The following is a 6,240-nucleotide window of genomic DNA, read 5'->3' as shown; positions in this document are numbered from 1 at the left end:
GTCGCAAGCACAAACTAAGCAGGAGACAACTTTCCCTGATGATTTTCTTGAGTGCAATAAGAAAGAGTAAGCGGGAAGTGGGGGGGGGGGGGGGGTGTGATGTTTTGTATTTGTTTTTGTTTTTTTCCTTTTCTCTTGAGTGGAGGTTTTCTCTTCAATTTATCCTTTAGTTTATTTTTATGTTTTGAAATTACATGAAACTCAACTTCTGGGGGAAATAGTGTTTTACTTTGAATCTTCAAGGTGTACCGTTGATTTGGTGAGTTTTTCTTCATGCAGTTTGTTTTTGTGTAGCTTTTTCTCTCAATTGTGATCCAGGAGACAAATTGAATCTTTTTTTTTTTTCCCCCACTTTTATTTTTTTTCCATTAGGTTTGGGCAGAGCATATGCTTTGGCTTTTGCTGAAAGAGGAGCTTCAGTAGTTGGTAAGTTTGAAATTAACTAACTTGGTGTAGACAATAACCTTTGCCTTTTTACAGAGCTTGCATTCAGCAGTCTCGTGCCCTTTTAGATAGTAACCTTTGTTATTTAATGGTTTTCTTTCTTATCTCTCACTATTTAAATTTTACCTCTAAGCTTTATTTTCTTATGAAACAAGTTGACCAAGTTTGTCCAAGGGCTTACCTTTGCTGGAAAGTAGGTTTGAATCAAATAATTTCCTGGACTTGACTTTCATACATGTATGCCTGTCTTTACTGTGGCCAGAGAGGGTGTTGGTTTAGGTGAATACTGCTCAGAAACTTCTAATACAGCCATTTGAAAATCTGGGTATTTTATCTTCTTTTACCTTTTTCCAGGAAAGAAGTTGTTGCAATATAACACAGTAGCAGTAGCCGCCAGAAAAGACATCTTCTTTTCTGGTAGTTGCAATACAAATAGCTGAAATGCATATTTTTTTTTTTTCCACCCTGATAATTCATGCTATTGATACCTTACTCATTAGGAACACAAATACTTCATTTCTAGTTCTTATTTAACAAAAATTAGGTCATTAAAGCAGCCCAAGTGTTTAATTGTATCAGTTCTGTGTAGCTAGGGTGTTAAGACTCTCCAGAATGATCTGGAAGAAAACATATTAAATTGCCTGACCACAGCTAATAACCTTTTATCTCATGGCCTTACTGCACAAGAGCTAAATCAGTAATTTAAGAACTGACTGTCTGTAAAGGAAGCTTCTTATTTCCATTCGAAACTGCACCTCACTTCAACCTCTTTTTAGAGTAGTGCTTTCCAATTATCTCTACATGCTTATATATGTTTTTCTTATTCTTGTTCTCTTCAAAGAATTGAGAGGTTACATGTGTAAAGATTTTAATCTTTTTGCCTAAAGCAGTTACAAGACGTGTCTCTTTAAAAAAAGAAAGGTTTCTCTTTCAAGTTACAGAAGTGAAGATACGTTATAAGAACAGTGATAAAATACTCTAGTTGGGTGAGTATCAGTGGTACCCAACATGGGAGCTTTTTCTGTCCAGTCCCACATCTCTCTCACTGTACAACCTTCTGCTGAGTGAGTTGTTGTCCACATGGTTAGACTGGCCAGTCTAACCCAAGTGGAAATCCCTCTTTTCACCCAAAGGCCATCTGCTTTGTGTCATGCTTCACCTCTTTGATGCTTCACATCAGAAAAACTTGAAAGCAGGAGGAAAGGAATGCTTTATTTTTGTCTTGCAACCTGTATTATGTCCAGACCCTAGCGTTTCTTTCTTTTTAGTCTACCTGGGGGCTCTTCTGTGTTGCTGTTTTAATTTAGGTTAGAGCCATACTTTTAGAGCGTCTCTCCAGATGGACCTCTATTTGTATTTTTGTTTGCACTGTGGGATGGCATTAAAGTGCATGAGTTCATTTGAAGACCGAGCTGGAAGTTGCAATTCAGCCATCCACATAAATTGTTCCAAATGCATGTTTAGTTTGTAGCATTAGGCTGCATCAAGAAATAAGATGGTTTATTTAAAAAAAAAAAAAAAAGCTGCAGATGGCAGGTCTGCCATACCAGCAGTTTCACTCTACACATTTGCTTTTGCTGCTGTATTCTACTTGCTAATAACACACTCATAGCCTTAGAGGAATTCTTCTCTATGATTAGGACTATAACCATACCCATACCCTTTCACAACTGCCATGCTCTCTGGCTCTTTTCTACTGGATGTTTTCACTTGGAAATTATATGGTGTAAAGCTTGAGCTTAAGGTACTGTTAATTTATTAATTTTTTTTGCTTTACTTTTTAAATTATTCTTATGACACTTGCAGAGAAATTTTATCACTTTCAAAGCCTAGAATACTCATTTTTTCTTCAACTATTTTGGTGATTGCACTCAGCCTAAGGTGCTTTGCTACCTCTGTAAATTCTCCCAAGGGTTTAATTTTTTGTCAGTGAATTACTATTGAAGTGAAGAATAAACATATATAAGCATGTCTTTGGTTGAGAGTTGCAGTGTCTTAACAGGACTACCTGAATGTTTTTCTATAGATGTTTACAACAGAATTGGCCACTTTTTTTTTTTTTTTTTTTTTTGTCCCCAGGATAGATTAGAAGTCCTAGTGCTGTTCCTGACTTGTTTTTCTTTAATATTGTGTTGAAGAACTTTGATGTTGCAGACTGAGCAGTCTGCCAGTGTTGCCTCTCCTAATGCTTCACTGCACTTGGAAGTTTTCCCTAATACCTCACCTGAATTGTGCTAGCTGTGTGTTCAACTGTTAGGTATTGATCAATTGAGCATGGAGTCTCCTTTCTGTTTTTTTATCAATCTGTTCACCTACTGGAACATATCATGATGTTCTGTCCTAATTCTTCGTCCTTCAGGCTAATGAGTTCTTTGAGTTGGTTTGTTTTAGTTTGGGGTGGGTTTTTTTCGTTACATGTCTCACTTTGTCTGCAATTTGGCATTTTCCTTTACTCATACGGATTTTCTGCAGTGTTTCTACATTTCTCTTGAAGTGCTATTACGTACATAATTGAGTACAGGATTCCAGATAGGACTTCCTCAGGCTGAGTAATAGAAAATGATTTTGTCATGTGTCATGCAAGCTATGTTCCTCTTTACTTGGAGTGTTCAAGACAACAACAAAAAAGAGGGAGCACAGTATGAGTTCATTTCTATTTGCCATGGTACATCAGACTTGCAGTTGCTGTTTATCATCAAGAGCATTTTTTGTGGATTTCACTATGGCTGGCTTCTTGATGCTGTAAAAAAAGTTAGAAGGCACAAAGCTGGAGTTCACAATAGCAAAAGACTTTAAGAAAATGCCAGTGTTGCATGTAAATACACAGTCAATTCTGGTTTTCTTACAAATTCATTTTCCACCAATTTAAACATACTTTTTACAATTTTAAAAAATTCTTTATGGAATTATAATGCCTATATGGATTTTTTGGGAATGTTTTTATTCTCCTCATGAATTCTGTTAAACTCTGGGACTTACAAGTACAGCAACATGTCAAACTGGTGATGATGCAGTGAGGCTGCTGTTAATGATGCATGCCTCAGTACAACGAGCAGCCTCGAAACAAACCAGCTCTCTGTGTCAGGTGGCCCTCTTGTCCCACAGGAGCTGGATCTGAAGCTCCAGAGCAGGCTCTTTTCCCTTTGTTCAGATGTTTTGGTCTGTTCTATAGGCAAGTTTATTAGTAATGTTTTAGCCTACTCTATTAAACAGGAACAAAGCCTTCTCAGTCTTGTTTAAGGTTCATGCAGTAGCCATAGCAGTTTGGAGACCAGAATTAATCACTTATGATTTGTAGGTAATCTTGATCTTAATCTCTGAAGTACAATAACACAATCAGAGTGGTAGCCTGGGCAGGACAGGCAAGTTGAATGCGTAGTGGAGAGAGGAAAAACAAAGAAAACAACAACAAAAGATATTTTCTCTGTTATTTTAAGAGAGTGATACTGTAAGTTATGTTACTTAAAATAATAATGTGTTCTCTAATCATCTGAGATTCTCAGTAGGATCCAGATGCAGCAGACTTTATTAATAGTCCTTATAACTTCCAGCCTGATAGTGAGGTAGGGACCATGAATTCTAGGGGCTAACAATAAAAAATTAATTTCTTTGTTTATTAACAGTGAATGATCTTGGAGGGGATATCAAAGGATATGGCAAGAGCTCCTCAGCTGCTGACAAAGTTGTCAACGAAATCAGAGCAAAAGGAGGGAAAGCCATACCTAATTATGGTACGTTATTTTTCCAGTTGAGTGTAATGCTTTGTCCACAGGAATAGTGGACCTGTTGAATGAAAAGTTGACCCTACTTAATGGAGGACTGCTGCAAGCTGGTCGATATCATATAAATTAAATGGGTGCAACATAGCGTGGGGTAGGGAGACAGAAATGCTAAAAGCAAATGCATGTATTGCTTTTTAAATTAATACTTGTATAGTAATTCCCTCTTCTTTCATATACCTTCTTAACACTGAAACACTAAAACTGTCCCTCTGGAGCTGTCAGATGCAAAATAGGAATGAATGATTCTTACTTGTTTTCCTTCTTGTTTTTCTTGCAATGGCAAACATTATGCCGTTTAGATTTAATGTGTGGGGTTTGCTTTAGGCCACATGCAAATAGTGGCTGAATTTATTTTGTTTTGGGGTTGTACACAATTTACTTTTCTTGGCTACATGGAATTAGTTGTTACTACTCTGGGACTGCAATGTATCAAGTTCATTTTCCTTGAAAGTTTATGTTTTTTTTTTCTTACAGATTCAGTGGAAGATGGTGAAAAGCTTGTGAAGTCAGCACTTGAGGCTTTTGGGAGGATAGGTACAGTTGCTTATTCTTGTTGTAACTTGTTTTGAAGCGCAGAGCGATTATAAGCAGTGTAATTGGTAATAAATGTATGACGTACGCTGTGACAACAACAGAACTCACCAACCCTTGATGCTTTTAGTCAGTGAAAGCTAAATCAGGGGATTTTCACTTTAAATCTGAATGGGCAACTTTTCTGTCTTTTCGGTGCTTTGTAGCAGAAGTTTAAAGCTCTCTGTATGGTTCTTCTTCTCTTGTTTTATGGTTCTTTCTTGCCTTTCTGTCTCAAAGCACATAGTTCAACAAGTATTATAACTAGCTGCATAAAATTAAGATAAATAATGTTACTGAAGAGTCAGAGATGTCCTGTCGTGTTTTGGGAGCTCTTTTGTCTATATAAAGATCCAAAAGCTCCAACACAAATAAAAATAAGATATTTTATCCAAAAAGTACTCTTTACTGTATGGTTACCACAGTTTAACTGTGACATTTCTGTGATTTTAACTCAGGGTTAAATGACTTGGCTTAATTATTGTACGATGGTGGACTTCCACTATCTGGGACAAGGAGCTTTAGAATAGGAATATGATGCATGCGTGCAGCGTTCTTACCTATATATGTTTTTAAAAGTGGGAGAAAAATAAAAACAAGCTTGTATTTTATCAATGCATTCACTTAGATGAGTTGTTTTTTTTTCCTTTCTTCAGATATTGTTGTAAACAATGCTGGGTGAGTAAATGTGGAGGTTTTTTCCTGTCTGATTGTGGGCTGTTACTTTTTGTGAGCAACTGTTAATCTTTTCTTGTTTTGTTATCCTAATGATGTTTTTAGGATCCTAAGGGACCGTTCCTTTGTTCGGATAAGTGATGAAGATTGGGGTGAGTCAATAAACTTTAAAATACCCTTTCTGTGTGAAAGATGACAGGTACATCCCTACCATTGGCACAAGAAAGAAGAGAAGGCAAGAAAGGCTGGCTGTGCCAGATCAGAGAAGTATCTTTTGCCCTGAAAGCTTAGTGGTAAGCTACTTGTGTTCAGCTGCGTTGTGTTCAAATTCAGATCTGTGCTGAAATGCCTGGTAGGTGTATTTAACTACAAAGGGGAAGAAAGGCTCTAGCTGCCACTCCTGGTTGGTGAGTGGAATACAAAAAAGAGCTGTGTGAAACACACACAATAGTTTTTGTGAGCAGAACACATTCCTAGTGCCAGCTCTGACTGGCTGAATACTAACAGGCTTTGAAGACCCAGAGTTAACTACAGAGGGAAGCAAGCTGACGAGCCAAGGGACAGAAGAAGAGGGGGAGCCTTCAGTATTAGGTGATGATAAACTAACTGAGCAGACTTTTGCAAAGATCCTCTAGCTTCTGTAGTCCTTGTTTGACTGTCCTTAAGTGAAGGAATTCTGAATTTTTTTGAATTCTAGACAGGAGAGTGGCATCCAAGAGGCAGAAGAAATTATCACAGAATCACAGAATGTTAGGGGTTGGAAGGGACC

The 6,240-nt window shown here is 37.4% G+C and overlaps 1 protein-coding gene across 1 annotated transcript in view; it reads left to right on the top strand.

Moving 5' to 3' along the window:
- Nucleotides 1–376: 376 nt before the first annotated feature.
- The window catches only part of HSD17B4 (hydroxysteroid (17-beta) dehydrogenase 4), a 45,432-nt gene continuing 39,568 nt past the window's right edge, over nucleotides 377–6,240 (top strand). The window contains exons 1-5 of the mRNA XM_009867816.1: nucleotides 377–426; nucleotides 4,068–4,175; nucleotides 4,701–4,760; nucleotides 5,453–5,474; nucleotides 5,577–5,623. The gene's annotated coding sequence lies outside the window, so the exon portion shown is untranslated. The remainder of the gene's footprint in view (nucleotides 427–4,067; nucleotides 4,176–4,700; nucleotides 4,761–5,452; nucleotides 5,475–5,576; nucleotides 5,624–6,240) is intronic.

The sequence above is a fragment of the Apaloderma vittatum genome, unplaced genomic scaffold (genome assembly GCF_000703405.1).
Source record: "Apaloderma vittatum isolate BGI_N311 unplaced genomic scaffold, ASM70340v1 scaffold5394, whole genome shotgun sequence".
NCBI lineage: Eukaryota > Metazoa > Chordata > Aves > Trogoniformes > Trogonidae > Apaloderma > Apaloderma vittatum.
The sequence above is the reverse complement of the archived record's forward strand: the minus strand, read 5'-3'. Positions and strand labels throughout refer to the sequence as shown.